The following is a 21,267-nucleotide window of genomic DNA, read 5'->3' as shown; positions in this document are numbered from 1 at the left end:
GTGCCTAGGGTTGGGTAGTTGCACCTGCAGGCTTAGATGCTCTGCGGTTTGTGGAATCTTCTTGGACTAGGGATCAAACCTGTGTCCTCTGCACTGGCAGGTGAATTCTTAACCACTGGACCATTACAGAAGTCCTATGGATGCATCTTTTTCCTTTTTTTAAAAAATATTTATTTATTTATTTGGCTGCACTGGATCTTAATGTGGCATGCAAGATCTTCAATCTTCATTTCAGCATATGGGATCTAGTTCCCTGACCAGGAATTGAACCCAGGACCCCCTGCATTAGTAGTGCAGAGTCTTAACCACTGGACCACCAGGGAAGTCCTATGGATGCATCTTGATTAACATGGGAAAAGGATTATGATCCTTCTGGCTGCTAATTCTGGGAGTCATTTTGGGGGAAAGACTTGGGAGGTTGCAACATTCTGTATGTGATATTTGCCAGCTAGGCACAGAGACTCAGTCCCCTTGCTTTCAGCACAGTGGTGGCCCACTTACATACCCTGGGTTTCACCCTCTCCAGAACAGTCTCCTCCCTTGCTCTGCTGGGGAATGGCAAGGGGGAGAAGGCGGTTTGGTTAAAGGGAGAAAGGGGAGAGGCAGTCGGGAGTCTGCTTGCCTTGAAACAGACTTTTTACCAATTCTGTTTTGCCTTTATCTTTGCCCCTGCTTCCAGAGGTTGGTTCTGTCAATTTTTGAAGATTGGTGCTGCTGCTGCTGCTAAGTCACTTCAGTCGTGTCCGACTCTGTGTGACCCCGTAGACGGAAGCCCACCAGGCTCTCCCTGGGATTCTCCAGGCAAGAACACTGGAGTGGGTTGCCATTTCCTTCTCCAATGTGTGAAAGTGAAAAGTGAAAGTGAAGTCGCTCAGTCATGTCCGACCCTTAGCGACCCCACGGACTGCAGCCTACCAGGCTCCTCCATCCATGGGATTGGTTCTGCCAATTTTTGAAGATTAAAAGAAGCAGTGTGCAAAGCAAATCAGGCTGATACTAGGCTTCTTCAGCTGTGACTTTAGGATTCTGCTTTCTTGGATTCCTTATATTTAATTGAATTTGTTCTTCCTCTTTCCAACCTCTACTTTGAAAGTTAATTTTTTTTTTTCTATTTTGTCTCCCCTTCTCTTTGCCCTTGGTACTGGAGTGCCTGAAAAAATCTTTTTACTGTAGTTTTAGGGAGTTTCAGGAGTGAGAACAAACAGTGTTTAGTCCACCATTTTAAACTATAAACCCTCCCTAATTGATTTTTTCACTAGACATTTCTGACTGTTATCCCCAGAGTCCTTGAAAATATAGTTCACAGTACATGATTGATGGGACTTTGTTTCCCAGCTGAAACTGAATTGCTTGCCTTTCCAAGTTTGAGTAACCTGGGCTTATACATTTCTATTGACAAGTCTCCCTATGCAAATGAAACAAGTGTCACTATTTTATTGACCAGTTTCCAGCATTTCTTCTAGTCTGGGGCTCGTTAGGACCATTATTTTTTTTTTTTCCACATCTGGGAGCAACTATAAGGGAATCATTTTTATTAATAGGAGGTTCCCACTTGTCTTCGAACTGATTTGTTTATAGCTGAAGAGAAAGCTGATTTTTTATTACCCTCTGGAACTCTAATTTGGTTCTACTTGGTTTTTTCCACTGTCTTTCCAGATAAGTATACAGATAAAGGGGGTATCACAAAGAGGTCATCTGTGATAATTTGCATGTCTTTTCTCCTTTTTCTTTTTCTCCCCTGCTGCACTCCCCAACAGGTAGCTGAGCCTAGACACTTAATAGAAATAACATTTAGCATGTTGAGGAAATTGAATTATGGAATAAGGTGATGGCTCCGAGATTCCATGACGCTGTGGGAACCTGCACATCTGAAGGTGCATCCCTTAGCGAGGGTTTCTCTTTTGCTGCACCTGATGGTATGAGGAAGTATTTGGCCAAGAACATACACATAGCTTTTGAAGTCACATGGCCTTGGGTTCACTCCACTTACTATTGGGACTGACTTGCACGAGATGCCTAATCTTTATAAGTTCCTGTTACCTCACCCGTAGGGGAGGAAAGCTAATACCTGCCCTACGGGTTATTGTAAAGATTAAACGTGATAATGTATGTCTGTGTGTGTTAGTCGCTCAGCTGTGTCTGACTCTTTGTGATCCCATGGACTGTAGCCCGTTAGTCTCCTCTGTTCGTGGAATTCTCCAGGCAAGAATCCTGGAGTGGGTTGCCATTCCCTTCTCCAGGGGATCTTCCTGACCCAGGGATTGAACCCAGGTCTCCTGCATTGCAGGCAGACTCTATCTTCTGAGTCACCAGGGTAGGTAAAGCACTTAAGACAATGATTGCCCTTTAGGATGCCCTTATAGTTATGAGTTATTTCGGGGGTGTTATAGATGTCTCTTTCCCCCTCTTCCAACAGAGAGTCTAACATCATCTGCAATTGCAAGTGTTCATGTCTTCTGCACCTGGTTATATTAGATAACAGAAGACCTTTGAGTCACCCCCATAATGATATATTTGGCAGTCCTTTAAAAGTTATTTATGACACAGACTTAAAAACCATCTCCCAAAAGAAGAAAAAAGCTTTCTTTTCAGACTAGCTGATCCTTTTAAAAAAAATCAAATAGTTAAAGAAAAATTCTAGCTACTTTGGTTCTATGAAAACCATTAAGATAAAAGCATAGAATTAGGGGATTTTTGAATAAAAAATCTTAGTATAGAGTGCCAGGCTAATTCTGATGGGTGTAGGGCTATGCTGTAGCTGCATAGGTGACTTCTAGTATTCAAATTGGTATCTGATATATTTATTTTTTATGAAATACATGATAAAACATTGAACAAGTGTCAGATGGATGTATAGATACAAGCTGATTTTTTCCTCCTTCAGACAGAAAAATGATTAGTATGATTCCATTATTTTGTTTCTCCTTTCAATCTTTTTCCTCTTTCTTTCTTCCAAGGTGGGACATGAAGGAAGGCTATAAGGGCTAAATTAGACTAGACGGAAATACACGGCTGGCCTAGTTTGCTGTAACTTCCCTCTATGACTACCCTGTGCAGCTAGGGCCTAGAAATACCTGTCTTGTTACTAACCTGTCATTTAAGACAGCCCCAAATGGTTTAGTGTGATTTAATCACACGTTATCTCTGTTTCTCTCTCAACAGCTTAGTCTACAGTCCCTATCATGGCTTCTTATCAATATGGGACACCAATGAATGCTTTTGAGTTCTTAGTGTGTCTCGAAACTCTTGGCATTGTGTCCAGTTGTGGCCTGAATGCCCAGCCTGTTTTCTTTTTATGCATTTCCTTCAGGTAACGCTGCCTCAGTGGTCTAGCCTGACTCCAACTTGCAAGTGATGTTTCCACCATTGGTCTCCGGTTGTATGATACAGTCATACAACATACATACAGCTCCAGCAGATACAGTCATCTGGGTGGGGAAAGGGGCTTCCCTGTTGGCTCAGATGGTAAAGAATCTGCCTGCACTGCAGGAAACCCGGATTTGATTCCTGGGGTCGGGAAGATCCCCTAGAGAAGGGAATGGTTACTCACTCCAGTTTTCTTGCTTGGAGAACTCCATGGACAGAGGAGCCTGATGGGCTACAGTCCCTGGACTCTCAAGGTTGGACAGGGAAAGAGATGCAATGAAGATGAGGTGGTGGTGGTTTAGTTGCTGAGCCCTGTCCAACTCTTGTGGCCCCATGGACTGTAGCCCACCAGGTTCCTTGGTCCTCTGTCCATGGGGTGGGTTGCCATTTCCTTCTCCAGGGAATCTTCCCAAACCAAGGATCAAATCTGGGTCTCATGCATCACAAACAGATTCTTTACTGACTGAGCTGCCAAGATGAGACCATCCTCACAAAAACAGAAGTATAGGCCAATGGAGCAAGATAGGAAACCAGAGATAAACCCACACACCTATGGACATCTTATCTTTGACAAAGGTGGCAAGAATATACAATGAAGAAAAGATCGCCTTTTTAATAAGTGGTGCTGGGAAAACTGGCTAGCTATGTGTAAAACAATGAAATAACACTTCCTAACACCGTACACAAAAATAAACTCAAAATGAATTAAAGACTTAAATATAAGGCTAGAAAGTATAAAGTTCTTAGAGGAAAATATAGGCAGTACACTGTTTGATATACAACACAGTAAGATCCTTTCTGACCCACCTCCTAGATTAATGGAAATAAAAACAAAAGTAAACAAATGAGACCTAACTAAACTTAAATGCTTTTGCACAGCAAAGGAAATTATAAACAAAACAAAAAGACAACTTTTGGAATGGAAGAAAATAATTGCAAACAAAGCCACTGACAAAGGGTTAATCTTCAAAATATATAAGCTGCTCATACAGTTCAATATCAGAAAAACAAACAACCCGGTCAAAAAATTGGCAGAAGACCTAAATAGACATTTCTCCAAAGAAGACACAGAGATGGTCCCTAAACCCATGAAAAGATGCTCAACCTCTCTCATTTTTTTAGAGAAATGCAATTCAAAAGTACAATGAGGTATCACCTCACACAGGTCAAAATGGCCATCATCAAAAAATTTAGAAACAATGAAAGCTGGAGAGGGTGTGGAGAAAAGGGAACCATCTTGCACTGTTGGTAGGAATGTAACTTGACACGGCCACTATAGAAAAACAGTATGAAAATTCCTTTAAAAACTAGGACTAAATCTACCATATGACTCAGCAATCCCACTTCTGAGCATGTACCCTGGGCATATACTGGGCATATACAGTTTTAAAAGACACATGTACCCTACTGTTCATTGCAGCAATATTTACAATAGCAAGGACATGGAAGCAACCTAGACATCTGGAAGAAGCTGTGTACATTTATACAGTAGAATTTTACTCAGCCATAACAAAGAATGAATTTGAGTCAGTTGTAGTGAAATAAATTGAAAGAGAAAAACAAGTGTTGTATATTAAGGCATATATATGAAATCTAGAAAAATGGTACTGATGAACCTAGTAGAGAATGGTGTTGTGGACACAGCAGGGGAAGGTGAGGGTGGGACATGAATTGAGAAAGTATACACTATCATGTGTAAAATAGATGGTGGGAAGTTGCTAAATAACACATGGAACCCAGCCTGGTACTCTTTGATGACCTGGAGGGGAGGGAGGCTCAGGAGGAAAGGGATATGTGTATAATTATGACTGATTCGAGTTGTATGGCAGAAACCAGGGCTTCTCTGATGGCTCAGCAGTAAAAAATCCACCTGCCAATGTAGGCGACATGAGTTTATTCCCTGCTATTAGGAAGATCCCCTGGAGAAAGAAATGGCAACCCACTCTAGTGTTCTTGCCTGGGAAATCCCATGGACAGAGGAGCCTGGTGGGCTGTAGTCCATGGGGTCACAGAGTTGGAACCAACTTCGTGACTAAACAACAACAATAGTAGAAAGCAACCCAAAGTTGTAAAGGATTTTCCACCAATTAAAAAACAGAACAAACAAAAAAAGAAAATAAGGGTGACAAAAGTAAGAGGTTAAATTAAAGGGAAATATTAGATAATTAAAGAAGAAGATGACGCCATCCTTACAACATCCCAGGGCTCTACCTGGTAGGAACAATCCGAGAGTAAAATTTTCCTCCACTCAACCAGGTTCGTTCCTGACACCAAAGAAGAGCCATAGCAAAGAAAGAGATGGGGCCTGACTTTGATCTTGGACTGGCTATGTCAGATGTGTTCCATAATATTAATTTTTGGATCAACCTGAGACAAATTGTACGATTTCCTAAAAATTTAAAAATTAGAAAAAAAGGCCAAGAATATGTTTCTATCTTTTGTCCTTGATTGAGAGAGGAGAAAACACTAGTATTTAGTATTGTGTATATTCACGGCTTATAAAAAAAATCTGATTTTGAAGCAAAAAAATTTTATATTCAAAAAGCCTCTTTTCATTTTTTCAAACATTTGGATCATCACAGTATTCTACTTTCCTAATTGTAATGTTTTCTTGAAGTGCTGTTTTTGTAGAAAGTAGTTTCTCACATTAAAAAAAAAATCACATGATTTAACATTTCAAAATTTCTTGGTTTGATCGCTTTAAAATCTTTCTGCTGATTATCAGTGAAAGCCTTCAGGAGTCTGGGGACTTAGCCTTTTTCCTTTCAAGTGTGCTCAGAATCAGCAGGCTCGTACATTTCAGAATATGATTTTAGGGCTGTAAGGACAATTCAGCATCCTGGTTTTGAAATTTGATGCCAGCTTCCAGTCGCTGTTCATCTTCTGTCCTTTTCTTCCTCACTCCTGCATCCCCATGCACCGAACTCTCCCAGGACATCAAAAGGAGCCCTGCTTTGAGGGGGCAAAAATCACTCTCAGGGCACATTCCAATTTAGTGTTTAAAATTTAAATTGTGATTCTGATTTAAAAGGACCATGTTTTCTTTTCTGTTGCTTCTTAGAACCCAGCCCCTTATGGAAGTATAACAAATGGGAAAAAAATGCTGAGAAGAAATTATTTACATGTTGTATTGGAAAATACTCAGGAAAGATGGAACGATTACTATGTTTATGGCCCCTGCAATCTTTAAAATTGTTGTATTGTTTTTAACAGCATGCTTAGTTTTACTTTTTAAATAAAACTTAAATGGAATACAATCAACCCTTAATCACTGGGCTCCAATTAAGAATTAATGTTACCTTTTTAGAGAACAGACTCGAGGTTGCTGAGGGGAGGAGAGGAATGGATTGGGAGTTTGGAGTTGACAGATGCAAACTCTTATATATAGAATGGTTAAACAACAGGGTCCAGTGTGCAGCACAAAGAACTATATTTGATATCCTGTGATAAACCGTAATGGAAAAGAATATGAGAAAGAATACATATATGTATATATGTAACTGAATCAATTTTCTGTGCAGCAGAAATTAACACAGCATTATAAATCCATCATACTTGAATCAAATCTATTAAAAAAGAATTAATGTCACTTTTTACTTCTACATTGAAAATCAAGTCTTTAGAGTCTTACTTAAAAAACAAACAAACATTAAATTGAAGCTTAGAGATATACATCTTGCCTAACCTAATAGACAGATATTACGAAGAGAAGAAATGTACAGTAGTCACTTTAGATACAAGCAGTGGGGAAGGCACCACAATTTGGACAATGGCGAAGAATCATGGGAGATTCGGTGGCTGTGAGAGTGTGTGGGTGGTGTGGGGTAATGGTGATTGAGCCATTCTCTATTTTTTATTCCTTCCCTTCATCTTGGTGTGGCAACTATTCATGTCCCCAGCAAGTTACGCATCTCTGGTCAGGAGACTATTTTGTGCGGTACTCTTCATATTTTTCATCCCTTAAATAAGGGGTAAATTCCCTGCCCATCTGTCTCTTCTTGGGTCACTTCTTAATGCTAATCTTTTGGAACTATTACAAAGAAAGTATCTTAGCATTAATTTTTGACCCGTGTTTTTTGTTCCTGTTCTTGGATCGTTGCTTGGTTTCTTTGGAGACAATTTCTGACAGTTATGCCAATTGTTACACAGTTGTGGATATCAAATTACAACCTATAGTCAACCTTTTGCAGAATACTTTAAAGCAAAATCCACAAAATGCAGAGCTTGTAGAAAGACGACATAGCTTTTCTTTCTATAGTTCTTCAACAAAATGTGTTTTCTTGTGGAGTTAAATTTTAAGTGTTCATTATCAGGTTTGCCATTTGTACCACAGTAATTGCTATAAGAAAGAGAGTTGCCCAGTACTAAAAATTGAAAAGAATTTAAATGTGAATGATTAGCGAATAAATATAATATACTTCAAAAGTAACAAAGAAATGTATACAAATACCATCCAGCAGCAGTGTAAGACTCACAGAGCCACTTTATAAAGAACTTTTATAAACTGAGTGGGATTATCACTTGAATTTTATATTTGAAAAGTTGAGCTTGGTTCCATCTGATCTTATGGAATAAGCATATTCTATATTTTCTTTTAAATATGATGCTATAGTACTATCAGAAAGCTGTTTGCTTATATCTTACTAAACTTTTTTTGTGTGTGTATAGAGAATTTATTGGAGAAGGCAATGGCAACCCACTCCAGTTCTCTTGCCTGGAAAATCCCATGGGCGAGGGAGCCTGGTAGGCTGCAGTCCATGGGGTCGCACAGAGTGGGACACGACTGAAGCGACTTAGCAGCAGACTTAGCAGCAGCAGAGAATTTATTGGGAAAAAATGAAACAAAAAACTTCTCCTTAGTTTCTAAGAAAAATAAAACAAATAATTGATTTATTTCTTTGTAGAAGCAAGTACAAATGGAAATAAAGGCTATCCAGGGGCTTCCTTGGTGGTCTAGTGGTTAAGAACACCCCTGCCAGTGTAGGGGACATGGGTTCGATTCCTGGTCTGGGAAGATCCCATATGCCATTACAAAAAGAAGCCCATGCGCCACAACTACTGAGCCCTTCTTCTGGAACTCGTGTGCTGCGACAAGGGAAGCAAGTAGTATGAGAAGCCTGTGCCCCACAATAAGGAGCTGCAACTAGAGAAAGCCTGGGTGAAGCAATGAAGATTCAATGTGACCAAAACTGATTAAATAAACAAAAAACTAAATTAAATCTTTAACAACAGCTATCCTGTATTAAAATAGGAGACTTGATTTTCTTGGATAATATTTGTCAGTTTTCAAAGTTTGGAATCTCTTTAAGGACAGAGGTCTTATCTGATGTGTTTACTGCTGTGTGATCAGTTTGTAGGTGGCCTTTGCTTTATACATGTTCAATTGTTGACTAAGGGCATATTTTTCCACTGAAAATATTTCTTTATATTCATTGGTACAATGATTCTGGATCATCATATGCCAAAATTATTTGATTCACATCTTCTGGGCTTTATGCCTTATTTTGACTAAGATATTATTCCCCAAAATGACCTGACTATAGTTAAATAATTCATACCTCCTTTTTAACTCTCTTGTCCATTTCTCTTCTTTTTCTCTTTGATTAAAAAATATCACCAAATTGAGTAAAGACTGCCTGCCTGCACTCTGCCATACATGGTGGCATGTTGTTGCAGGACGTTGCTTCGTACATGTAAGATTCTCTATCCAATAAACAGTTGATGTCTCAAAAAGAATCTCTCCAAATTTAGGGCCAGATTAGATGCACATTATTCTCTTCCAGATTCAAAACAATTTAGACCTATATTCACATTTGGGCACATCTTAAATTGTCTGCTCAAGCAGTAGGGGAGGTTTCTCCTCTGAGAAGTTGGCATCTGACAGCTTGTTAAATTAGCTATATGGAAACCATATAACAGTGGCCTTTGGAACTAGGAACTGATAGCTAATCAATGTGCAAGGGTTGATTGTTTGGTAAGCCATTGATAACCTATGACTAAAGGGCATTATTGGGTTAATTTAATTATGTTTTTTAGATATGTTAGATTTGAAATCATAACTATAGTTGCAGAGAAATCAAAATGTTCCTTTCTTAAAAAATAATTTGCTTTCTTTCTGAATGTGCTGGGTGTCTCTTGCTGCTCAGGTTTTTCTCTATTTGTGGTGAGTGGGGGCTACTCTCTAGTTACAGTGTACAGACTTCTTAGTGCCATGGCTTCTCTTGTTGCAGAGCATGGGCTCTAGGTGCGTGGGCTTCAGTAGTTTAGGCACATTGGCTCCGTGTTTACAGCTCCTGGGCTCTAGAACACAGGCTCAGTAGTAGCGGTATAAGGGCTTAGTTGCTCCGAGGCATGTAGGATCTTCTTGGACCAGGAATTAAACCCGTGTCTCCCGCATTGGCAGGTGAATTATTTATCACTGACCCAACAGGAAAGCCCTCAAAAGGTTTTTTGGACAATATATTTATAAAATGGTTGTATGTTTACATGGAAGTTATACAAAGTCTTTATCTGAGCACTGGATTCTCAGTGTTTCATTTCTAGAGCCTCTTGGTCTTCTCAGGGAGCCTCACAATGTATATTTCACACATGCAAATGTGCTCATATGGGTATCTTCATGAAACTGCAGCCAGCTTTATTTGAGTAGCCTTACAATTTGAAAGTGGTGCCAAATTTAACCAGATGGTGAGTATGGAGTTACTTATAGATAACTTTAACTTGATGCCAATGGTTTTACACACATCCAACAACTAATTAATTCAAAAACACTCCCCCAAAATAGTGTACAAAACTGTATCCATTTGGCATTAATAATGTGAGATACAGACATTAAAGTTGATCAGTTTTGTGGTCTTTCCTTTCCCCTGTTTAAGTGAGAATAATATCCCGGTGGGTACAAACTGAGTTCTTGCTTTGCAACTGCCTCACTTTTCTTCAAGTACTAATTTTTTCATTGAACATGCAAAAATCATTATCCTTAAGATATTTTTGTAAGAATTCGACTTACATAAAAGTATATAACATGTATGAATTGCACTTTAATAAAACACCCTGCCCTGCCCTCAATACCATATCCCACTTCAATCCCAGAAATAACTACTGTTGAGACTTTGTTATATGTTCTTGACTTTTCTTCTCTGCCCAAATATAAGCAATCTTGTCAGTTTAAAATTTCACATCTGAGATCCTATCACATATATTATCCTGTAATTTACTGTTTCCACTTTGATTTTTCCATATCAGTGCAGAGAAACAGCTCATTCTTTTTAAATGTTGTAGCTGCTGCTGCTACTGCTAAGTTGCTTCAGTCATGTCCAATTCTGTGCGACCCCATAGACGGCAACCCACCAGGCTCTGCCATCCCTGGGATTCTCCAGGCAAGAGTACTGGAATGGGGTGCCATCGCCTTCTCCCAATAAATGTTAAATATTAATAGAATGCTATTCAATTCTTTTTTTTTTTTTTTTTGGTTTTACTGTTTCTGTGTTAGTAAACCATTTATGTTTTCTCCCAATACCTCAGTTACAAAAAACGCTGCCATGAACTTTCTTTTACATTTTTTTTTTCAAATGCTTCCTTCTTCTCTTTCTTATGAGTTGTTTGGTAGCCTCATTCTACATTTTTGGTGTCCTATATGTCTAATGTAAAAGCTGGAATGTGAAAAGCTGAGGTGCTACTTTTCTTTTTTTTAATTCTTAATTGAAGTATAGTTGATTTACAGTACTGTGTTAGTTTTGCGTGTACAGCAGTGTGATTCAGTTAAATATATATGTGTGTATGTGCTCAGTTGCTCAGGCATGTCTGACTCTTTGCGATCCCATGGTCTGTAGCCTGCTAGGCTCCTCTGTCCATGGAATTTTCCAGACAAGAATACTGAAGTGAGTTGCCATTCCTACTCCAGGGAATCTTCCCCACCCAGGGATTGAACCGCATCTCCTGTGTCACCTGCATTGGCAGGTGGATTCTTTACCACTGCACCACTGCTCTTTTTCAGATTCTTTTCCCTTAGAAGTTATTGCAAAATATTGAAAATAATTTCCTAAGGTACTCCTTTTAGCTTTTCTGGAGTTTTACAGATGGATTTGGGGGAGGGGAGAATATGGTATGGCAAGAAACTTAAAGAATCATATGCTGACTCATTTGCTAAGTAGCTCTCATCTTCAAAGTACACAAACATACTTCCCTCAACACTACATTCCTCTGCACTCATGGCGTCTCACTGCAGTCAAACTTCACTACAGAAGAATCTCTGCTTGTTTCCTCTGAGCGCTCACTTCCCATTCAGTTCTCCCTGACAATGATCGGGGCTCTGCCCCATCGCAGCTACCACTATTGAAACTGCTCCTTTCAAGACCTTCTGGTTACTAAATTCTTCGGATGCATTTTAAGCCCTTCATCAATGGCCTCTAGGTACCACTCAGTATACTTGCCTTTTAAAAAAATTTATTCATTTGGCCATGCCTCATTGTATGTGGGAACTTCGTTCCCTGTCCAAAGACCAAATTCATGCCCCCTGCATTGGGAGTGTGGAATCTTAACCGCTGGACCATCCGGGATGTTCCACCACTCCATACTCTCTTTTTTTAAAACAAATTATTTATTTTTTATTGAAGGATAATTGTTTTACAGAATTTTACTGCTTTCTGTCAAACCTCAACATGAATCAGCCATAGGTATACATATATTCCCTCTTTTTTGAAACTCCCTCCCATCTCCCTCCCCATCCCACCCCTCTAGGTAAATACAGAGCCCCTGTTTGAGTTTCCTGAGCCACACAGCAAACTCCCGTTGGCTGTCTATTTCACATATGTAATGTAAGCTTCCATGTTTTCTCTCCATACCTCTCACCCTTCCCTCCCCTCTCCCCATGTCCATAAGTCTGTTCTCCATGTCTGTTTCTCCACAGCTGCCCTGTAAATACTCTTGATCACTTCCGGCTGAAGGTCTCACCTCCTTTGGTTTCTGTGACACGGTTGTATCTATCTGTTCTGTTTCAGAAGAAAGTAACAGAAAACTCAACCCAAACTGTTTCAAGGATAAGAAACTTCACAGGTCTCAGGAATGCAAGTCTAGAGGGAAAGCAAGAGTCAGGTCGGCTCCAGCTCCATATCCCTGTGATTCTCCTGGCTGGTTGACTTCCTTCAGTTGGTTTCCTTCTCAGGTTGGCATGGAGAGGGGCTGCAGCAAGCCTCAAAGCCCATATGGAAGAAGAGAGGGCATTACTTCAGAAAGTTCTTCTAAGAAGCTAATGAAGAGTATGTCTAGCATTCCATTAAACTATTTTTTAAAAATATATTTTTTCTTGTTGTCATTGTTACTGTTTAGTCGCTAAGTCATGTCAGACTCTTTTGTGACACCAGGGACTGTAGTTTGCCAGGCTCCTCTGTCCATGGGATTTCCCAGGCAAGAATATTGGAGTGAGCTGTCATTTCCTTTTCCAGGGGATCCTCCCGACCTAGGGATTAAATCCAGCCTCCTGCATCCAAGGCAGATTCTTTACCATTGAACCACTGGGGAAGTGCGTGTTTTTTTTCTAATTTTGTGGTGGTTTAATCTCTCATTCATGTCCGACTCTTGTGGCCCATGGACTGTAGCCCTCCAGGCTCCTCTGTCCATGGCATTTCCCAGGCAAGAATACTGGAGTGGGTAGCCATTTCATTCTCCAAGGGATCTTCCCAACCCAGTGATCAAACCCGTGTGTCTTGTGTTGCAGGGGATCTCTTGTATTGCAGGTGGATTCTTTACCAACTAAGCCACCAGGGAAGCCCTTCCTAATTTTATTAAAACACAACTGACATATAACATTGTGTAAGTTTAATGTGTATAAGATAATAATTTGATATATGTATATACTGCAAAATGATTATCACAATAAGTTTGCTTAATACCCATCACTTCACAGAGTTAATTTTTTTCTTGTGATAAGAAACTTTTCATATCTATTCTCATAGCAACTTTTTTTGTGTGTGTGTGTGCAACTTTCTAATATACAGCACAGTATTGTTGACTATGGAACTTCCCAGTCCACGGAGTCACAAAAAGTCAGACATGACTTAGCAACGAAAACAACAACATTGTTGGCTACAGTCACCATCCTGTAAATTACATCCCTGTGCGTGCTGTGTGCCATGTCTGACTCTTTGCGACCCTCTGGACTGTAGCCCACCATGCTCCTCTGTCCTTGGGATTCTCCGGGCAAGAATACTGGGGGTGGGTTGCCACGTCCTCCTCAAGGGGACCCAGGAATTGAACTCTTGTCTCTTATGTCTCCTGCATTGGCAGGAGGTTTTTTTTTTTTTAATCTCTAGTGCCATCTGGGAAGCCCACATTACATACCTAGCACTTATTTATCCTCTAATTGAAAATTTGTGTCTTTTGACCATCTTCCTCTATTTCATCAAACTTTTCCTGAATCTCACTGGGTTACTTGCCTCTCACAGTCCCCAGCAAAGTGGGTGGGATATCTTTATACTGGTGTGTCAACCTTTAGCCTCCCTAGAGGCCCAAAGACTTCATGGAGAGGAGTTACGTAAAGACAGAGAGCAGGCAATTGATACTTGTTAGTAAACCAGCAATGTACACCACAACTACCCTCCCAGGGTTTTTCTGTTTGTTTTTTTTAATTGCAGGTTGCTCTTCTGCATTCCCTAATGATTTCCTCTGCCTCTGCCCAGCCCTTCTATGTGGACAGTCCCCAGAGTCTCACTCTTGCTTTCTTCTCGCCATTCTGTTATCCCCCAAGACAGTTTGTTCACTTAAAAAAAAACAAAACAAAAAACTTTTCGTTTTGTATTGGAGTATAGCTGATTAACACTGTTGTGATAGTTTCAGGTGAACAGCGTAGAAGCTTGGCTATACACATACATATATCCACTCTCCCCCAAATTCCCCTCCCATTCAGGCTGCCACATAACACAGAGCAGAGTTCTAATTGGTTTACTTTTGAGGCTGTATATACTGGTTCCAAATAGGAAAAGGAGTACGTCAAGGCTGTATATTGTCACCTTGCTTATTTAACTTATATGCAGAGTACATCATGAGGAACGCTGGGCTGGAAGAAGCACAAGCTGGAATCAAGATTGCTGGGAGAAATATCAATAACCTCAGATATGCAGATGACACTACCCTTATGGCAGAAAGTGAAGAGGAACTCAAAAACCTCTTGATGAAAGTGAAAGAGGAGAGTGAGAAGTTTGGCTTGAAGCTCAACATTCAGAAAACAAAGATCATGGCATTTGGTCCCATCACTTCATGGGAAATAGATGGGGAAACAGTGGAAACAGTGTCAGACTTTATTTTTTGGGGCTCCAAAATCACTGCAGATGCTGATTGCAGCCATGAAATTAAAAGACGCTTACTCCTTGGAAGGAAAGTTATGACCAACCTTGATAGTATATTAAAAAGCAGAGACAGGCGAGAGACGCCCGGCTCCCGGCGGCGCAGACGCGAGAGACGCCCGGCTCCCGGCGCAACCGACCACGTGCAGAATCGTGGCTGAGAGGAGCTGCCCCGCACCCAGGGTTAGGGCGGTGGCCGAGAGGAGCTGTACCACGTCCAGGAGGCGGTGGCTGCTTGGGCACCGGAGGGCCGAGAGGAGCTGATCCACATTCAAAGCAGGAGGGGCGGCCTTGAGGAGATACCCCTCATCCAAGGTAAGGTACAGCGGCTGCACCTTGCTGGAGCAGCTGGGAAGAGGTACTCCACGACCAAGTGGAATATAAGAATCCAGTGTTCTGGGGAGGAAGGAACAAGATGGCGGAGGGATAAGACGGCGAGACCACTTTCTTCCCCACAAATTCATCAAAAGAACATTTGAATGCGGAGTAAAGTCCACAAAACAACTTCTGAATATTGGCAGAGGACATCAGGCTCCCAGAAAAGCAGCCATTGTCTTCTAAAGGAAAGAGAAGAAATCAAGCTCCACCCACCAGAACACTGACACATGCCTCCCTAACCAGGGAACCCGGACAAGTCACCCGTCCAACCCCACACACAGCGAAGAAACTACATAATAAAGAGAACTCCACAAACTGCAAGAAGAGGGAAAGGCCACCCCAAGCAAAGCAATATAAGCAAGATGAAGAGGCAGAGAAATACCCAGCAAGTAAAGGAACAAGATAATTGCCCACCAACACAAACAAAAGAAGAAGATATAGGGAATCTACCTGATAAAGAATTTCAAATTTTGATGGTGAAAATGATTCAAAATCTTGAAAGCAAAATGGAGTTACAGATAAATAACCTGGAGAAAAGGATTGAGAAGATGGAAGAAAGATTTAATAAGGACTTAGAAGAAATAAAAAAGAGTCAATATACAATGAATAATGCAATAGATGAGATCAGAAACACTCTGGAGGGAACAAACAATAGAATAACAGAGGCAGAAGACAGGATTAGCGAACTAGAAGATAAAATTGTAGAAATAAATGAAACAGAGAGGAAAAAAGAAAAACGAATTAAAAGAAATGAGGACAATATTAGAGATTTCTGGGACAATGTTAAACGCTCCAACATTCGAATCATAGGAGTCCCAGAAAAAGAAGACAAAAAGAAAGACCATGAGAGAATACTTGAGGAGATAATAGTTGAAAACTTCCCTAAAATAGGGAAAGAAATAATCACCCAAGTCCAAGAAACCCAGAGAGTCCCCAACAGGATAAACCCAAGGCGAAATACTCCAAGACACATATTAATCAAATTAACAAAGATCAAACACAAAGAACAAATATTAAAAGCAGCAAGGGAAAAGCAGCAAATAACACATAAGGGGATTCCCATAAGGATAACAGCTGATCTTTCAACAGAAACTCTTCAGGCCAGAAGGGAGTGGCAAGACATACTTAAAGTGATGAAAGAAAATACCCTACAGCCCAGATTATTATACCCAGCAAGGATCTCATTCAAATATGAAGGAGAAATCAAAAGCTTTACAGACAAGCAAAAGCTGAGGGAATTCAGCATCACCAAACCAGCTCTCCAACAAATGCTAAAGGATCTTCTCTAGACAGGAAACACAGAAAGAGTGTATAAACTTGAACCCAAAGTAATAAAGAAAATGGCTACGGGATCGTACTTATCAATAATTACCTTAAACGTAAATGGGTTGAAATTTTCAAAAAGGCTAGGAAACAATTCTCATAGCCATCAATAGTTCAGTGTTGAGTTCATGAATAGTTTTTAAAGTTTGGGACAAACTGTAGTATTTGCTATTTGAAGTACTATTTGTAATTGGCATATTACGATGTAACATTGGTCTTCATTTCCAACTTAAAACGCCTAAAAATGCCTAACAGGTTTTTAGATTTGTGAATTTTAGTTGAAATGTATTTTACGATGTTACTAAACCTGCAGAAATATTGAAATATTTCAGAGAACTTATTCACTGTACATTTAATTTATTTTATTTATAAAAGTTATGAACTGTAGAAAGTTTTACTTGTTGGGTCAAATGCTTGTTGCTTCAAATGCTTGTTGCATTTGAAGTGCTAGTTACAAGAAAATCAAATACCTTCAATGTATAAATGCTATTAAGTTTTTAAAGGACTCTGGAGTATAAGTAAGTTTGTTTAAAGAAATTTAGTCTATTCAACCTGAATCAGCTCTGTCAAACATTAATTAAAAGCCTCATTTTAAAAAAATAAATAAATAAATAAATAATGGTGGTGGGAGGGAGGGTTGGGAAGCTGGCTGGAGGTAGAGGTGGTGAAGTTTATAAATCTAATTAAAAATGAAGTTGCATTTCCATTTTCCAAATCCACCCATCCACCAGTGTACTGTGTCACTAGACATTATGTACGATTTTACTTTGCGACAGAAACCATTACATTTAAAAATTCATTACAGCAAGGTGAGTTAGACACATGATGGATGCAGCTTTAATTCTGCCATATATTATTACAGTTAAAATGTAAATGATGAAAAATATTTTGTGCTTATCAGCATTTATGTGGAAATGTGTTTTACAGTGATATATGATGTTATATTTCTATTATTGTGATGAAAAAAAAAGCAATACAAAAAGACGAAGTGTTTATTAAAACATGAAAAAAAAAAAAAGAAATAAATGGTTTTGCAGCACTGAAGAGATTTTAGAAAGTAAATAAGCTAGATCAGACCTGTTTTATGTAGTAATTTTATAGTTTATTTTAATTATTTCAGTTGTAGAATATTGTTATACTGTTAATTAGTTCTGATTGTTCATATTAAACTATTGTAATGCAAAAAAAAAAATAAATAAAATTAAAACAAACAAACAAAAAAAAGCATAGACATTACTTTGCCAACCAAGGTCCGTCTAGTCAAGGCTATGGTTTTTCCCGTGGTCATGTATGGATGTGAGAGTTGGACTGTGAAGAAAGCTGACCGCTGAAGAATTGATGCTTTTGAACTTTGGTGTTGGAGAAGACTCTTGAGAGTCCCTTGGACTGCAAGGAGATCCAACCAGTCCATTCTAAAGGAGATCAATCTTGGGTTTTCATTGGAAGGACTGATGCTAAAGCTGAAACTGCAATACTTTGGCCACCTCATGTGATGAGTTGACTCACTGGAAAAGACTCTGATGCTGGGAAAGGTTGGGGGCAGGGGGAGAAGGGGACGACAGAGAATGAGATGGCTGGATGGCATCACCGACTCTGTGGACATGAGTTTGAGTGAACTCCGGGAGTTGGTGATGGACAGGGAGGCCTGGTGTGCTATGATTCATGGGGTCCCGGAGAGTCGGACACAACTGAGCGACTGAACTGAACTGAACTGAACTGATACCAACTTCCAAATCTACAACTCCAGTTCTCTGAGTTCTCCAAACTGTAGACTTGTATCCAGTTGTGTATTGGGCATAGATCCAGGTCTCAAACTGAGATAGTCAACATGGCCCAAAGATCAGCACATCCTTTTGTATTCCTTATCTCAGTGAGTGGCTTCATTAAACACAATTCCCTAAGTCCTTGTGGACCCCTTTCACTTCCCAACATTGAAGTAATCACAAAACCCTGTTGATCTAGCCACCGAAAGTTAACAGGGCCACATGCGCTGAGAAATCTTTTCTGTATTACCCTTTCTCTCCAATCTGTTATGTGATCTTATCATGTGTGATCCATGGCACTGTATATAAAACTGTATAAGAGAACCTCCATTTACTATCCTCTTGACTGCAGTTGCCACATCTTACTAGTTTTTAATATTCCTGTTCTCAGCAAACAACTTGAACACTGTCGGTGCTCAGGAAATGTTAGATGATTGTAGAATGGCTTTAGTCTTCAGACACTTACTGGGTCACTGTGATTTCTAGACATTCTCCCAAGCTCTGAATGTTTGATGTTTTTCCTTGACAGACTTGGTCCTGCCTTCAAGTGGGTGGAGTAATGGGGAAATGCCAGAAGCTGTGTCCCAAGGCTGTGAGTGTCAGGTCATGGCCAGTGTAAACAATTTGAAACCAGGTCAGAGATCCAAATTGGGCTGCTGAATCTAGGAAGCTAAAGCATGAAACCAGTTGCGTTGGTGTCTGGGTTTTTGAAGAGGCTGGCGGGAAGAAAATCCCAGGTCCATGCAAGACAGCTATGGCAGCTTTTCATTAAGTTTGAGATGCTCAGAGTGTCATGGTCCCTGTAATACAAAGATGAATAGAGGATGATCCCTAATCTAGTAGGAACTCAGGGTGATGTGGGAACATAGATATGCAACAAAAACTTACACTTCACCATTAGAAGTGAAATAGTGAAACATGTCTACTGCATTAAGGGATCCAGACATGAAAGCTGATGACTGTGCTTAGGAGAAATTGTGATGACCTTGAGAGGATGCTTGTTAAGAAAAGTTTCTCGCTCTTTTTTTTAAGATTATATCTCAGCTTTGGCATTTAACTCCATAGATGTCCTCAGGACAAACCACTTTCTTTAATACATAGGCAAAAGTTGATTTGTTCCACTGTATCTATGTCACAATTTTTTTTCAGGGCTCATAGGGACTGTTCCCTGGTAGAAATTTTTTCAGTAGCTTTGTATTCAAGTTATAAATATGAGAACATCTTTAAGAGTAGTTTTTATGCATAAAAATGATTATTCAGAGTTTAGTATATAAAAATTAATATTCAGTATATTAAAATTAAATATACTATACATTTATGTGATCAATACTTGGTTCTTAAGTTCAGCTTGTAAATATTATCCTAATTAAAAGTCCAGCAAAATTTGATATTACTTTTATGGAAATTTAAAAACATTTGTAAAATAAACACCCTTAAGCCTTTAAAAGGCATTTATACATTTAGCACATGTGATTTTCCTATTAAATGTTGTATCAAACACTTGTATGATTTAATAAAGAAAATTCTTCCCAGATTCTTAACTGTTCTAAGTCTAATGGAATATAAATGTGGATAAGCTTAAATTTTCTTATATTATATATAAAGTTAGATTTCACCTAGTCTAAATGTCTTGTATAATTATACATTTTAAATTTATGGTATTGACTTTTTACTCCAGTAGGTCAAATTTTCTTTCACATTATCAACACTTAAAGTTACCAAGTATGTTCAGACTTTTAAATGCAGAAATATTAATTATAGCAACTGACATTGCTAGAACATCATTTTCTAGACTTACAGACCTTATGGGAATTTCACTAGTTTACATATATTTGTGTGTATATATGTCTGTGTGTGCACATGTGTGGTTCTATGAAATTTTATCCCATGTATAAATCAGTGTAACCACCATAGTCAGGATACAGAATGGTTCTATCACGACAAAGACACTTTCTCTTGCTATCCCCTTAGAAGGAAACCTATTTTATTTACTTTTGTCCTGGCAAAGCACAGCACAATGTCAGGTACATGACAGACATCCAGTAAAATATTTGTTGAATATACATGATTAAATAGGACTAGAAGAATGTACCCAATTTGTTTGGATAAAGAAATATTAACCTGTTTACCAGACTTCAGTTTCTTTAACAAATTCCATCTCATGATGACTGACTTGCAAAGAACACAAAATTCTCAGCTACCAAATCTCAGAAACATGGCATCACTAATTAATCTGAGTCTTGTAATCAAGACTTTGCTGACTATTCCTTGGCGGTCCACTGGTTAGAAATCTGCACTGCCACTGCAGGCGGCACAGGTTTGATCTCTGGTCGGGGAACTAAAAAAAAAAACGTTGCCAACCTGGAAAGCTTACAACTCTTGAGGCCTCAATACACCTCAATAAACAATGTGTCCATATAGCTATAAGTTTTCAATAAATGACATGAAATCCATATGGATAAGTTGTGTGAAATGTCTTTTGGACACCCTCTGGGATCCAGACCAGAGAATGGAGGCAGCCTGACCGGAAAGTCAGAGCTCCAGGCCTGAGAGGCCTGACTTCCTCTTGATTCTGGTTACTAATACTGTCCCAGAGCAAACAGAAATATGACCCTCCATTAACTTGCTTTAGACTGACAACAATAAAATTTCCCCTAATGGTGCTAGGGGGAAATCGACTACTCCTGCAAGATATTTGCACATTGTTGGCTGTTTCTTGACCTCAAGATATCTTTTTGGAAGCATTTAAAGAACTAAGGAAAGAAATTGCCCTTTAAGTCGACCTTGTGACAGAAGGAGGTGGGAAAATAATTACACTGCATACCAGGCCTTACCTTTGCACAGAATAACTACATGACAAATACTAAAGCAAACACGCTGGAAGAATACCATAATATTCATTCGCCTCGTTTCTGATAAGAAAGGTTTATGCATTTTTATATCTTTAAAACCTTTGTTTTGCAAGGTTTGCTCTAGCCGATTGCCTCTTACTCACAGTGTGTGGAGACTGAATCACTTTGGAATCCATTTTTCTTGAGTGTAGCATGCAGTGCATTTTGCATTAGGAACCCCAGGTACAACCTGTTTCTGTGAATGATTGA

The 21,267-nt window shown here is 39.4% G+C and overlaps 1 non-coding gene across 1 annotated transcript; it reads right to left on the bottom strand.

Moving 5' to 3' along the window:
- Window positions 1-249: 249 nt before the first annotated feature.
- On the bottom strand, window positions 250-323 carry TRNAS-ACU (transfer RNA serine (anticodon ACU)). Its single transcript has one exon. It is a non-coding gene; the product is annotated as a tRNA-Ser (tRNA).
- Window positions 324-21,267: the final 20,944 nt, after the last annotated feature.

This window comes from Moschus berezovskii, chromosome 13, assembly GCF_049115385.1.
Source record: "Moschus berezovskii isolate FMDL1 chromosome 13, NW_MosBer_1.0, whole genome shotgun sequence".
NCBI lineage: Eukaryota > Metazoa > Chordata > Mammalia > Artiodactyla > Moschidae > Moschus > Moschus berezovskii.
This window is presented reverse-complemented; position numbering and strand designations above follow the sequence as displayed.